Source organism: Orcinus orca, chromosome 1 (genome assembly GCF_937001465.1).
Source record: "Orcinus orca chromosome 1, mOrcOrc1.1, whole genome shotgun sequence".
Taxonomy (NCBI): domain Eukaryota; kingdom Metazoa; phylum Chordata; class Mammalia; order Artiodactyla; family Delphinidae; genus Orcinus; species Orcinus orca.
Genome location: NC_064559.1, coordinates 144,633,773 through 144,649,786, shown reverse-complemented (window position 1 = coordinate 144,649,786; position 16,014 = coordinate 144,633,773). Strand labels below are relative to the sequence as shown.

The 16,014-nt window shown below is 40.5% G+C and overlaps 1 protein-coding gene across 1 annotated transcript in view; it reads left to right on the top strand.

The window, feature by feature from the left end:
- GIPC2 (GIPC PDZ domain containing family member 2) overlaps positions 1 to 16,014 on the top strand; it is an 88,365-nt gene that overhangs the window by 7,305 nt on the left and 65,046 nt on the right. The gene's annotated exons all lie outside the window — the stretch shown is intronic.

Below are 16,014 nucleotides of genomic sequence, written 5' to 3'. Positions count from 1 at the left end.
TATCTCTTACTGAGGGCTGGGAGAATTTTTTCCCTTAAAAATCTCATTTCCAGAGTTGCTAGATGGCTTAGTTGCACCATAAAAGTTTAATAAATAAAAGTAGATGGTGGATCCGGTAGGAGATGAAGCTGAAGATGTAAACAGTAGTGAGACTACAAATGTCCTTGAAGCTATATGGGTTCTATTCTGTAGGCAGTAAGAGTAAGCCAAGTATTTTTCAGCAGGGGAATGATCCCTGACTGGTGTTTTATAAAGTTGAAACACAATCGACCATTCCTTTGCTATGCTTCCTTTATAAAGTTTAGTTTAAGTTAAATAGGATGGTATTTTCTGGAATTGCACAGTACCATCTGAGAAGTTCTAAATATACTATGATCATTATGTATGCTTACTATCCCTCATGAGCATCAGCCTCTGTTTTCTATGAAAAGCTCAAGTAAAAAACAAAACACCAAAAAATTCCCCCTAGAACCATGACTCATTTTGAGAAGTGGGAGGATAGTCTCACCAGCTGCCTTATAGACCTCATTGCTCTCAGGAAGATAAGAAATGGGTAAGACTGTTGATTTGTGTGCTGGAGATCCCCCCCAAGTAGGTGTGTGAACAACTCTAGAATCAAGTCTGAACCCCTCCCCAAGCCTCTGCTACCTCATAGACAGATGGTGTCCCCTTTGCCGTCCCTCACCTACTCCCACCCCTCCAGCCATCCTGAGTGGACATGGGAGGCTCTTGCAGGTTGTAAGAGATGGAGACACTCAGGTTACCTTGGACAACGTGTATGTATGTATTTGTTAGGATGTATGGGGAGGTGAGGAAGCCCAGGATCGCCTCTGTGGCTGGGCAGTCAGGTTCCGTGGACAACTGGAACATCACTCATGCTGTCTGGGTGAAAGCAGTAACTTAAGACTCTGGAGAACCAAGAGCAAGTCCAGTTGCTCTTCCCCTTCCCTCTCAACCTGTCTCCCTACTTCTTACTGTGTTCTTGACTGATTGCCTCTTTTTATCCTTTGACTTTGCTCCTCTAAGGCCCCTATTGCCTCCTCTCTGTCTTTTAGTCCTTTGCTTCTGTACTTTCTGTGCGCCCACTCTGTCTCAAACTTGAACTCCCTGAGAGTGAGTCTCTGTCGTTGAGTCAGGGTACAGGACAGGTGGGGCAGGCCCCTTTGGCTTGTGGCTCAGGGCTCGTCTCTGGTCCAGTGTGTAGGTGGTACTAAGGCGGATGAACAGTGGATAAGGAGTCCTGTTGGAGAGGACAGTGGGCAGGACAGATCGTCTGAGACTTCTTGAATTAGGGATGTGGCAGACATCTTCCACGGCCTGTAGAGAGCATGAAACTATTCTTGGTTCTCTGACATTTATCTATTGTTCTTCTCTTTACCTGGAAATCTTTCCCCTGTTCTTTCCCTGTTAATTCTTTTAAAGGATAAACTGAGGCATATTTAAATTGAGTATATTTGAGCAAAAATCGATTTGGGCAGTGGCAAACCAGAAGGGGTTAGGAGTGCTCAGCAGACAGGAGTTAGGGGCAAGGTATTTCTAGAGGAGATGTGGAGGCAAAGTGAGGAAGTTATTTGATTGGCTCTAGCTTAAGTGGTTGCCTTATTTGGGAAAACCTACTTGGCTGCTTGTGATTGGTTGTCCTTTAGGTTTCTTAACTTTGAGGCATTTGCTGGCCTAGGTTTTGGTTTGCTTACCTAGGCTGCCAAGTGCATTAGAACCCTCTCAGTCTAATGGCCTCCTTTAAAAATTAACAACTCCTACTTATGCTCAGGCGTGTGAGTCAGTACTCCAAGAATGCAGGTTTCTGGGCCCCGCTTCTACAGATTTGGGCTAGGGCCTGAAAAATGTTGGTAATTTAACTTTTCCCTGGTGTCCCTAGGCAGTTGGTCTGTCATCTGTTGGCAGATATGTTTTTGGGAACCACTGGATTAAATGAGAAGATCCAAGGTCTTTTCCGGTATGAACGGTCTTCCAGAGCTTCTGCACTCAATTAAAAATATTGGAGTGTCATTTTTATGTAAAAAGTATTAAAATGCATACAAGTGTTACCAACTGCCTGTCTCATGGAGCTTACAATGTATAGGAGTGGTGGTAAGAGTAAACTAAGGCATATGAGTAAACAAGTATGTATATGCTGATAATACAAGGTGGAATATGAAGGATGCTGCCAGAGATACCAAATATGCAGGTAGGGATATGGTAGGCAGAGATCAAAGAAGAGTGAGATGGAATTTGATTGAGAAAATTGTGGCAGAGCCCCAAAAGTATTGAGCCGTGTGTACCTTTACTGCTCAGTGTACATACCTAGCATGTAATTTTGATTCCACAAATGCAAAACTGTAATTATACAGGAAAGTGTGGTAACAAACTAGAATAAAGAGAATGACTTCAAATCAAAGACTGTTTTTTAAAAAAATTATTGATTTATTTATAAATATTTATTTATTTGGTTGCGCCGGGTCTCTGTTGTGGCAGACGGACTCCTTAGTTGTGGCTCGAGGGCTCCTTAGTTGTGGCATGCATGTGGGATCTAGTTCCCTGACCAGAAATCGAACCCCGGCCCCCTGCATTGGGAGCGTGGAGTCCTAACCACTGTGCCACCAGGGAAGTCCCATATATATATATTTTTTTAAATATTAATATTTATTTATTTATGTGCCCGTACTGGGTCTTAGTTGCAGCACACGGGATCTTCATTGCCATGTGTGGGATCTTTAGTTGCAGCATGTGGGATCTTTAGCATGTGGGATCTAGTTCCCTCACCAGGGATCGAACCTGGGCCCCTGCATAGGGAGTGTGGAGTCTTAGTCAGTGGACCACCAGGGAAGTCCCCTCCTCAGTGTTATTAACTGTAACCTTCCTCTCAGGTCCTCCTCTTTCTTTCCACCTGTTGGCTCTCAGTGAGCACATCCATGATGTTTGACCAAAGACCACCAAGGGAAAATGGCTTTTGTGGTTTTGTTTTATTCATTCACTAAATTTCCTAGCAGAAATTACTCTCTGTGAAGCAGAAGTCCACAGAGGAGCTACATAGTAAATGTTATTTAAAACCAATTTTTATTTTATTTTTTATTTTAATTTTTTTAGAAATTGGTGTCTTTATTTTTATTTATTTTTTTTGGCCATGTGGTGCAGCATGTGGGATCTTAGTTCCCTGACCAGGGATTGAACCTGGACCCCCTGCACTGGGAGCATGGAGTCTTAACCACTGGACTGCCAGGGAAATCCGCCAATTTTTATTTTAATTGAAAAAATAATATATGTACATAGTAAAAAATTTTAAAAAGTGGATAACCACTTTTTTGTGTGTGGGGAAAAAAGTGTGAACCACGGTTCCCTAGTCCTCTTTCCCCAGAAGCGTCTGCTTCGGCCACTTTCTTGACCATCATTACAGAAAAATAAAATTTGTGAATTTATGAGTGTGTGTTTGTGTGAAAGTAAATGCATATCTGTGTAAGTGTAAACCTCCCTTCTACTTTTAACAGATTAGGAGCATACCATGTATCTGTTCTGTACAGTTGGTAGTAGCAGAAGCGAAGAAGTGGACCTAAGAAAAAAACATTGAAGCCTGGGGATGACAGAGTCACTGGGGTCCTTTCAAGGTCACAGAGGGCCATCAGAATGTCCTTCATGCTAGGAGAGCTGACACTGTGTCTTTAATGGCAATGAGCCAATTTTTAGTAATTTCTAAGAAGTCTGTCTTCTGAGAAGGTTTCCTGTGCTTCTTTTGTTTCCCTGTGTTTCCTTATAATAAATCCCCATCACCTAAGGTAACCAAAGGTGTTCATTTTTTTATTGAAGTATAGTTGATGTACAGTATTGTTTCAGGTGTATAACATAGTGATGCACAATTTTTAAGTTATATTCCACTTATAGTTATTGTAAAATATTGGCTATATTCCTGATGTTGTACAATGTATCCTTGTAGATTATTTATTTTATATATAGTAGTTTGTACCTCTTAGTTCCCTATCCCACTCTTCCCCTCCCTCTTTCCCTCTCTCTACTGGTAACCACTAGTTCTTTCTCTATACCTGTGAGTCTGTTCATTTTTGTTATATTCCCTAGTTTGTTGTACTCTTTTAAGAGTCCACATATACGTGACGTCATACAGTATTTGTCTTTTTCTGTCTGACTTATTTCACTTAGCTTAATACCCTCCAGGTCCATCCAGGTTGCTATAAGTGGCAAAATTTCATTTTTTATGGCTGAGTAGTATTACATTGTGTGAATATACCACATCTTCCTTATCCATTCACCAGTTAAATGACACTTAGGTTGTTTCCACATCTTGGCAGTTATAAATAATGCTGCTGTGAACATTGGGGTGCATCTAAAGCTGTTTCTTGAAACTACGTATTCAGATAAAGTAACTAACAAATACCTTTGGGCTAGATACTTGCTGAGATAAAGAAAAGAGGAAGCCAACAAAGAGTGGATGACTGTCACTGTTTCTCTGGATTGGGATCTAAAAACTGCTTTTTTCTCACTGTCTTAGAAACTCTAGCCTTTCTGTTTGGGGTATGCTGAGTATTTTGAAATTTTGGTGATTAAAATGTGGAGTATGAAGTTGAAGCTTGGACATGACTAATACCAGGGAGGTCCTATGGCTTTTAGGAACATATCTGACCCCCAGTTAGTAGTGGCTAAACAGGCCCAAGATCCAGCATTCAGAAAGTGTATTTGCTATTGTATAAAAATCTCCCTGGAGATAATCAAACTATGTGTAGAGGAAGAGTTCCAACTTAAAAAAAAAAAAAAAAAAAAAGAAAGGCTAAAATCCAGATCTACATCTCAACCTCTACAGGTTCTTAAGTTACAGTGTTAACTTTAAGTGGTCTTAAAGGGATACACAGTAACAAGGTTGAGGAAATGATAATTCTGTACCCATTCCTGGAACAATTTACATATCCATATATTGCATTAAGTAGTAGTGTTTGTAGTAGTGTTTGTGTGATTGATTGGCATTAACAACATGTTCTTCATGATCCAGGGCCAGAATGTAACTTGAACCTCCTGAACCTTTTCACATTTGATACTAACAGTGTGTTCTGGGTGTAGTTAGGTATTAGGTACAGATCATGATTTGTTACTCCCTTTCTTCTTCTGTATTCTTTTTTAAAAATTCATTTACTTTTGGCTGTGCTAGGTCTTCATTGTGGCATATGGGATCTTTAGTTGCGGCATGAGAACTCTTAGTTGCTGCATGCATGTGGGATCTCGTTCCCTGACCAGGGATCAAACCTGGGCCCCCTGCACTGGGAGCGTGGAGTCTTACCCGTTGGACCACCAGGGAAGTCCCTCTTTCTGTATTCTTTATACTTCCCCCTTCCTATCTTAATTTTCCTGCCTTCTGTAAAGGTAAGTGGGGGAGGGAAGCATAGCTTGAGCATTGAGAAGGGAATTATTGTTGAATACCTATCATTACCACTTAACCTGTGCTACCTTGTTTGAAATAGCAATTCTTAACAGAGCCCCCAGAAATGGCTGTGATGGATAGATGAGGCAATTGGAGCTCAGAACAAAAATAAACTACTCTGACTTTCCTGGTGGTGCAGTGGTTAAGAATCCGCCTGCCAATGCAGGGGGCACGGGTTCGAGCCCTGGCCCGGGAAGATCCCACATGCTGCGGAGCAACTAAGCCAGTGTGCCACAACTACTGAGCCTGTGAGCTACAACTGCTGAGCCCGGGCACCACAACTACTGAAGCCCACATGCCTAGAGCCCGTGCTCTGCAAAAAGAGAAGCCACTGCAATAAGAAGCCTGCGCACCGCAATGAAGAGTAGCTCCCACTCGCCACAACTAGAGAAAGCCCATGCATAGCAATGAAGACCCAATGCAGCCAAAAGTAAATAAAATAAAATTAATTAAAAAAAAAAAGTAAACTACTCAAGGGACTTCCCTAGAGGTCCAGTGGTTAAGGCTTCGCCTTCCAATGTGCAGGGGGTGTGGGTTTGATCCCTGCTCGGGGAACTAAGACCCCACGTGCCTTGGGGACAAAAAACCAAAACATAAAATAGACGCAATATTGTAACAAGTTCCATAAAGACTTAAAAAAAAAAAGTAAAGTACGCAAATCGTGCAGTCCAAAGAGACGTCTTCTGTCTTAGGTTTGTCTGACTCCAAAGCCCATGTTCTTTCCTTTACACAAGTGGTTCTTAACCTTATTGGACCCAAAGTTCCCCTGTAATAACAAATATTTTGTGGCACCACTTTTACTTATCCTGAAATAAAAATTTAAACAATAATACCTACCTATACACGTAATTTTTAAAACTATTAGGAACAAACATGGATTTCAATGCAAATACTTGGGAAAACTATCTCAGAAGACATAATGAAGCAGTCAGTTGCTTGTATTTACCTACTTACAGTGAATAAGTTTGGATTTAAAAAGAATAAGGAAACGAAGAAAAAAAATAAGACAGTAGTCACTTGATTGTTGTTGACTCCTTTCTGTTACCTTTTGTTATCTAAATATTTGTAGGTATTCGTAGAACTATATAATGAATGTAACAATAATAGGAGCAAATGGTATAAATGTTTCATGTTAAATTCAAATAACATGGACAACAGTGCTGTCAGTGACTTGATTTTCTGAAATGATGAACAACTCTTGATAAGGTTCTACACAAACAAGAGAATATATATATTCTTTTCCCAACATGAATCTCTGGTAGGACATTTGAAAATCATCAGAATTAGGCTCACCAGGCTGAGCCTCTCTGAGCACTAGAGTTCATACCATATCCCTGCCTCATCCCCTATCTCTGCCAGCGCCAGTGGTGTACATAATCATTGTAACAACCAAAAAAGCTCCCACAAGATTTCAAAGTTTTCCAGTATCACCCTACCTGCTGGCAACATTGCTTTATGCCAGTTTGCTTGAGGTTAATCACTTGCTCTAAGCTGTGAAGTAAGGATGTAAAGGGGGGCAAAATGGGAAAGCAACAAGAAGGGAAAAGCAGTAGAAAGACCTCTTGTTTTATACTTACAGTTTTAGGATCAGTATTATAGGATTGTAATTATACAAAGTGAAACATGGCTGGTTAATTTAGTGAGATTCCAAGCTTTTGCAATATCTCAAAGCCACACATGTTGCTGTGGCTATTCCACAGGCTTATAGGGTCCTATGATAGATGGAGAGTCAGGGTGGCATGACAGCAATGCTTTACGTCAATCTGATGGGGAGATGGGTTTCAGAGTAGTGTGGTGTGCCCCGAGTTTGATGCTTGGAGGTGCCACCGAGTGGCTTCAATTTTCTCACCTGGAAAATTGAACAATGGAATTGAACCTGGAAAATGTACAAATAATACCTGGCTTATAGGAGTGTCGCGAGAACTGAATGAAATAGCATATTAGGTATCTAGAACAACGGTTCAATAAATGTTAGTTCTCGTTCCCTCTTTTCCTCAAAAAAGATGCTTTTTAGGCAATTTTTGAGTAATTTTTTGGTAATTTTGTCTTTTTAGTTTTTCTATTCTAGACCTGTACAATTTCAGTCTCCTACTTTTTGCCTAATCCCAGAAAATAGGAAAGCAAATTTAAAAGTTTATCTCTATACATGATCCTCAAACTAAGCTATCTCAGTGTGGAATTCTGTGTTACAGTAACTAACGTGGACTCTTCTGACAAGGGCTTCTTCAATAAAGTTTAGTATAAACCTAATAAACTATTTCAGTCAACACAGTCAAAGATCTCAAACTTGAAATATTAAATATACAAATTTATTCAGAATTATTTTGCATTGCATTTGTCAATGCTTATTTCTCTTGAACTCTTATTCAGAAGAGTTATTTCAAAAAGAACTCTTTAGGAATACCCATGTTTCTTTGTGTCATATCTCTAGACATATCTGTGACAGAATTTTTCTCAGCATGGAATTCTATTATTCTACTCCATTCTCCCACTGAACATTTAGAGCTCATTTTCAACTCTCCCCACACTTGTTAAATCTCCTAGAATCTTTTTTTTAAAGTTAGTTGGAGATTTTAAAAAAGTTTTTATTTTTAAATTTTTTAAATGTCTTTATTATTATTATTATTTTTACAGTAAGTCCTTGTTGGTTATTTATTTTAAATATAACACTGTGTACATGAGTCTCCTAGATTCTTTTTTTTTATAATGAAGTATTTTTTTTTAAAATTTAAATTTATTTATTTATTTATTTTTGGCTGCGTTGTGTCTTCATTGCTGTGCCCCGGCTTTCTCTAGTTGCAGTGAGCGGGGGCTACTCCTCATCGCGGTGCACAGGCTTCTCATTGTGGTAGCCTGTCTCGTGGTGGAGCACAGCCTCCAGGCACGCGGGCTTCAGTAGTTGTGGCTTATGGGCTCCAGAGCACAGGCTCAGTAGTTGTGGCGCACAGGCTTAGTTGCTCCGCAGCATGTGGAATCCTCCCGGACCAGGGCTCGAACCCGTGTCTCCTGCACTGGCAGGCAGATTCCCAACCACTGCTCCACCAGGGAAGTCCCTCCTAGCTTCTTAATTGTGCTCAAGTCACGGACACTGACTTCCAAGAAGCTTCTGGGGAAGATTACTTACATGCTAAGGGATAGAGGAAGAACTCTACCACTGCCTTTCCTCAACATGCAAATCATGTTTTTCCTTTTATCCCATGTTGTCTAGTCTTATCATCCTGAAAAGGGAACGTGCTTATTTGATCTGCTTAGTAGAAGAAGCATTATAAATAGATGGCCATGTAACTTATATTTCCTGCCCAGACACTTCACAGAATGAGAAGGAAGGTTGTAATAATTACTCTGGGACAGCAGCGGTGAACTAGGATCCAGAGTCCCTCTAATTATAGAAAAGGAGAAAAAAAAATGCGATGTGAGAAAGTTTATCATACATTTGCTAATTAAGCACGCACCACACACAAGCCAGTTTCCTAGGCAGTAAGGAAGGTTTTGAATGGTAGGCATTTAGGGAGGGGGTGGGGAGAGGAGGGTGTGGGCATAAAAATAGAAGCAGGTAGTGAAGGCACAGCGTCAGCTCTAAGCTTGGAGCCAGGAGATGCTGGTACTCCTCGTCCTGGCTCTGGCTTGGTGACACATTCTTAGGGGTGAGGATGGAGCCCTGCCAGCTTCTTCGGGAAGCTTCCTGACACTGCTGGGTCCTCCTCCCCTCTTCTCTAACTGCTCTGTCTGCTCCAGTCGCAGGAGTCCTACAGGCAGGAAGGGCAGGAATGTTGGCAAGCAGAGGGTGGGAAGAAGCTGCTTGGGAGAGTGGGGAGCCCGAGCTGGTCATAAACCCCTGGGAGCAAAGGTGAGAGGCTCTCAGCCAGGGCTGTGACTAAGTGTCTCCGATTCTGTGACAGGATTCTATTCCTGGCAACTCCTCTCCGTGTCTTCCTGGTCTCTGTTCTTGGAGCTGTCTACCCCTGGGGTGGGAGGTGGCTTGAAATTGAACAACCTGAACCTAGATGAATCTTCACAGTCTCCAGACTCTCGGCTAACCTCCCTTGCGTCACACCAGCCCCACCCATGGGTGAACTTTTCTATGCTTCTCAGGCTTTCTAATCAGTAAGGGTCTAAGGCGGTCACTGAGTTTGCCTCCACTCCCTCACCCCAACCCTTCGTCACCTCTCATCTAGGGAACCCTGTAGTACATTTTCCTTTGTCCCCTCTTGCCCTGTCACTCTGCACTATGTTTTTCTAACATCTTTCAGGTGTCCTAGTTTAGAATAAAAATCAATTGCAATCTTTCACTCCCTCAAGTTGTTGATAGTTTCTTGCATGACCCATTTTCTTCATAAAGTGCTCATCTCTTTCTGTCAGAATTTCTGTTCTGGGGAATAGGAAGGAATAGACCACCCTCCTGCATCACTCCCGTCTTGACCCCTGAGTGGCTCCCCATGCTTGCTTTCCAATTTTTCATGATTTATTTGGGTAGCTTTTATTTAGTTAGTTATTGAAATATAATTCATTTACAATGTTGTGCCATTTGGGTGGATTTTAAATATCACATACCTTGTAGACATTTCATTGTAAGAGTTATAATAAGTCTGCTTCCTGGTTAATATGAAGAGGGTGCTTGCTACATGAGCACTCTGCCAAACAAATTTTAGAATTTTGTTTAAGGACCCTTTGGGGATCTAATGGCTTTTTAAAAAATAATATAATTTATATTTATATATTTGGTAAACTGGAAAGTTTAATCACAGGTCTCTTTACTAATAATAATTTATAACGTTATGTCTCACAAACCATTCTACTGCATTCTCGGATGTAAAATGTCTCCTATTATATCGAGTTTCTCCTTCCCTTCTGAGGTTCTCTTCCATCTTAAGTGTCAAACAAGAGGACGCTTTTAAGAAGATAAGTGGTTTAAAAAAAAAAAAAAAGAAGATACGTGGTTTAGAAACCTGGAAAATTTGGGACAGAACCTGACAAGGGGAACAGCAGTGATTTATGATGTCTTTCAAATTGGCATGTAACCTTGCAGCATTATTAGACCAGGCTAAAGCTCAGATATCTCCTCTGACCTGAATTATAGTTTGGAAGAGGATGGATATATATAGCTACACACATTTGATTTATCTTACTCCTCGGGTTAGTGTCGGTGTAATGTCCACAAAAGCAAGACTAAAACCTATCTCTATTCTTTTAACCTTTTCCTGTTTCAAGAATTGCTTTGAGATTGCCTTTCTTTGTTATGTGGTTGCTTTGATTAGATTTCATTAACAAAGGAAAACGTTCTTTCTGTTACTCTGGGAAGTCATTTGGTAGATTAAAAAATGTGATTTGATTTTGGAGGAGGGGATAAAATTATTTTTGTCACATTATTTTGCCCATTGAAAACACTGGGAAAAAATGTGGTTGTACCAGAGAAGGAACAGTACAAAGGATGATTCACCTTTTATTTAAGACTTGCCACTGCTGACCCAGGACAGCTAATTTAGAAGTGAATCATTTATAGAAAGTTCTACATAGTTCCGAGGCAGGGCTTTGTACGATATCCTCATGAAGGTCTAAATAGAGCATACAGTATCAGGTTTCTAAATATCTGTCTTGTTGCCAATTTTATATCTTTTCCAAACTGAAACTTTTTTTCTAGATGACTGTAGACATTGACAAGGTGAAGGCAAAGGCACTGGATTTATAAAATAATGTATATTTAAAAAAACAAATCTTAGAAATTTGTTACACGTGTTATACTGGGAAGATAATAGGCATGAGATCTTAAATGTCTGTGTTTTGTTACATTCATTTCTTTGGGTTATGGTCAGTTTTAAAATTAACTGGAAGAAATCATTTAAAATTACTTATTTTACAGTAAATCAAATTAAACAATGTATTAATATTTTGATATTTACTAATCACCTAATACATTTGACTTTAAAAATTTTTTATTTTAAATTTATTTATTTATTTAATTTGTGGCTGCGTTGGGCCTTTGTTGCTGTGCGCGGGCTTTCTCTAGTTTCAGCGAGCGGGAGCTACTCTTTGTTGTGCAGGCTTCTCATTGCGGTGGCTTCTCTAGGCGTGCGGGCTTCAGTAGTTGTGGTGCACGGGCTCAGTAGTTGTGGCTCGCGGGCTCTAGAGCTCAGGCTCAGTAGTTGTGGTGCACGGGCTTAGTTGCTCTGCGGCATGTGGGATCTTCCCGGACCAGGGATCAAACCCGTGTCCCCTGCGTTGGCAGGCGAATTCTTAACCACTGCAACCATTGCACCACCAGAGAAGTCTTACATCTGACTTTTCAAGTCCAATTACAAATAGCTCCTTTTTGTAAGCTGTCTTCACTCCTTTTAAGAAGTGGGTGGTTTAATAAATAAACAGTGTATTTGGCTCCATATAGAGCAAAAACTTTGTAGTCTCTGCCTTCTAGGAGTTTTAAGTTTAAAGCCAAATTTATATTTACATCACAGCTATGGTATCATGGGGTTAGAGAAAGCACAAAAGTCTGAATTCCAGTTTTGTCTCTGTCATTCACTAGCTATGTGACCTTAGACAAATCATGTGAGGGGGTTTGAGCTGGTTTTCTCTTCTACACAGCATGTAGTGATGCTTGTCCTCATGACCTGATGCGCATGGATTAGCTGAGCTAATGCTTTAGGAAGTGATCAGTAACTTGGATGTCTCTATGTAGATCTTAGGTGTCAGAGAGGCAACGTTGTAGGGGAAAGAGCTTGGAACTGGACAAGCAGGGTTGGAGTTATATTAGCATCAAATACTACTTAATCACAAACTATTTTATCTCTTTAAATCTTTATGTTCTAATCTGTATAGTATATGGGTATAGTAATAAACATCACATAGAATTGTTGTAGGATTAAATGAGGTAGTATGTGAAAATACCTGGTACACATAAGTGATCAATTAATGTTTATGAGACCTTAATTTTTATTTTATTTTTGTTTTTCCAGACCTTTATCTCCCCAGTTCCTTCACTTAGTGCTCTAATAGAAGTGGGACCCAGTCTCCAAACTGTGTAGAGCTGAGAGGGCTGAGCAGGTGTCTCATTCCATGAATGTCATTGAAGAATTGTTTGAGTTCTAGAATTTCCTTTATACAACACATCTACCATATATTTGGGGGAATCATGTAGGATGAGACTCTCAGCTTTTGGTAAGAGTTTTGAGTAATATAATTCTGTCACTCTGGCTTGCCTAGAGTTACTTCCTTCTGTTCAAGCACACAGGGTAAGTGGGTGATCTTTTCTCCTCAGTAATTATTCTTAGTTTCAGGTTGTTCTTAATTCCTGCTATTTTAAGGGCAATTAACTAAACGGAAGTAAAATCTTTTTTCTCTTTTTGAGAAACAGTCTGTGAGGCTTAGATAATAAGAATAACCCAGATAGGACCTTGGTCATTAACGAAGAAAACATAATCCAAGTGGTATTCTTGTGTATAAAGATGGTGGTATTAACTCCTGATGAAAGTATGGTTTAGTTAATTACTATGTTTATTATTATCCACTTTCTCTTTATTTTCTATAATGACATTGATATTTCTATAATGCTTATTTTAGAAAAATATAAAGAGTTAGCAAGGTTCTTGGTAGATTGAGATGTAGGAAAGTAGTTGTATTAAAATATTTAGTAACACTGTTATTTTAGATAACCACAGGAGATAACTATTCTAGTTGCTTATATTTATTTTTAAAAATTAATTAATTAATTAATTAATGTTTGGCTGCATTGGGTCTTTGTTGCTGCATGTGGGCTTTCTGTAGTTGCGGCGAGCTGGGGCTACTCTTTGATGCGGTGCGCAGGCTTCTCATTGTGCTGGCTTCTCTTGTTGTGGAGCACGGGCTCGAGGCACGTGGGCTTCAGTAGTTGTGGCACGCGAGCCCAGTGGTTGTGGCTCGTGGGCTCTAGAGTGCAGGCTCAGTAGTTGTGGCGCATGGGCTTAGTTGCTCCGAGGCATGTGGAATCTTCCTGGACCAGCGCTCGAACCCGTGTCACCTGCATTGGTAGGTGGATTCTTAACCACGGCGCCACCAGGGAAGTCCTTAGTTGCTTATATTTAAAATCACATTCCAAATACTGTAATGCAAGCCACAAAAGCCCATAATTTCTTCCAGAGATCTTTGGAGCATGTGGAATCTTGGGCCAACTCAGTTCCTGTTTAAGGAAAGCATTAAACAAAAGGTTGGAAGTGGACTTCCTGGAGTTTTAAAAATGAATTTGATGTGTTTTTGGAGAGATTTGCAACCTGTCTGTGGGCTAGAATATCTTTTGAAGCACTAATGACAAATGATTTATTTAACCCTATTCACCTAGCACACTCGTGGCATGTATAATGCTGCCATCAGAGAAAAAGCAATATTAATTTATATTAATGGCTCTATACAGTAGTTCAGACTCTTATCCTGGCCGTATTGAGTTTCTGGGGTGAATAATCATAACCGTGTGATGAGAACTGAAAAATAGCTATTGAAATATAAGTGCAGGGTAAGAATACTGTCATGAGTTACACTCAACAAAAAAAGTTGAAGGATAATGTAATTTATGGGGGAACGTGAAATCCATCCTGGTTATGACATTAAAAAGGAGCAAAATCTAATTTTCAGGAAAAGTAATGCAATTTAAGCTGTCAAGCATAGGTGTAAATATTATTCAAGAAGCACCTGTATTCCAGGAATAATACTAATAATAACCTTTAGAGCTTTTTAGTTTAAAAAGCACTTTTATGTATAGTCTCTTATTGAGTTTTAGTAACAGCTGTGTGATGTAGGCCAAGCTTTACTAATGCCAGGATGTACATGAAGACCAAGGAGGTCAAATGACTGAGCTTACTGAGAGCACAGAGTGGGGACTAGATCCAGGTCTCTTACCTCTTAACCCATTGTTTCCTTCTTTCCTTTACTTCTATTTTTCTTTCTTTTTCACAACCATTACAAGTATAACATAGCTCCTCTCTAGATATCCATTTTGCTGATACTGGAAGTAAGGGGAGCTTTACTTTATGCTTGAAATTTTTTTTTTTTTTTTTGCAGTACGCGGGCCTCTCACTGTTGTGGCCTCTCCCGCTGCGGAGCACAGGCTCCGGATGCACAGGCCCAGCGGCCACGGCTCACCGGCCCAGCTGCTCCGCGGCATGTGGGATCTTCCTGGACTGGGGCACGAACCCGTGTCCCCTGCATTGGCAGGCGGACTCTCAACCACTGCGCCACCAGGGAAGCCCAATGCTTGAAATTTTTGATAGGATATGAAATTAGGATAAGAATGCATATCACTTCAGAGCATTAAAAGAAACATGATTCACCATAGACCTCAGAGTTGTCTTTTTTTTTTTTTTTTTTAAGGATAAAATGAGACAGTAGGTAGAAAGAACTTTTAAACTGTGAATTATGGGGAGTTCCCTGGTGGTCTGGTGGTTAGGATTTGGTGCTTTCACTGCCGTGGCCTGGGTTTAGTCCCTGGTCCAGGAACTGAGGTCCCACAAGCTGTGGAGTGTGGCCAAAACCAAAACAAACCCCCCCTGTGAATTATGAAGATACAAAGGATAATGATTCTATCAGTTAGAAATCTGTTAGTTGAAAGCAACAGAAAATCCAACCCACAATGGGTTGGTGAAATTATTGGCTTGTGTAACTAAACATTCTGGGATAAGGCTGTGTATCAGATAGGATGTTTTCAGCCGCAAGTAGCACAGAGCTAGTTCAACTGCCTAAGACAAATAACTTTCTATTTTACATAAAAGAGGCATAGTGGGTTCCAGAGCTGGCTAACAGAGCAACTCACCAACGTCAAGGACCTAGGTTCATTTGAAATCTTTGCATTCTTAGCATTGATCTCTTCCTGCGTTGGTAGTAAGGTGGTGATGGAAGTTACTAGATCACATACAGGTAAGGGAACATCCGGGGAAGAGGGGATTGTCTTTTACTGTGTTTGTTTCTTAGGAATGAAAAAGTACTTTCCTGAGGCTTCCTGGACATCTTCCTCCCATGTCTTGTTGGCCAGGACCGGGCCACATGCTTACTCCTAAAATCACCACTTCTACCAGTCTAAGCCTTATGCCTGTAACACAGGAGGTGAATCATTTTCCTCCAAAGCACACACGAAGTATAGCTACCTGATATCGGAAGATTACCTTAGGAGGTGAAAGGGGTGGACAACTTCCAGTGTCCGTTACTGACTGTCTTTAAGTGAGGCTGGATCTAGAGGCGCTGCCCTTCTCCATGTGCCAGCTTTATCCCCAGGGTCAGTCTTCTAATGTTGAAGTGACAGCTGCAGTAGTTAGACTTCACATCAGAGGGACAGAGACACCTCTCTAGGAGCTTCTGTGGAAAAGAAGATTCCTTCCCCAGAAACCCCAACAAATTCTTTCTTGTATGTTATTGGCCTAAGTTGGATTATGAATTAGTCATTAACTGATTTAAACCTAACTATGATTCATTTCTGATGGAACTGAGGATGGGTCACTCCTACACAAGCTACCATATGGCTTAAAATGAGGAATGAAACTTGAGGGGGAAGGGGAATGGGTACTGTAGATATTGATGTCCAGCACAATAACAAATCTGGCCTCAAAGGGCAATAGCTTTCTCCTTTCATTAAACCACATCTC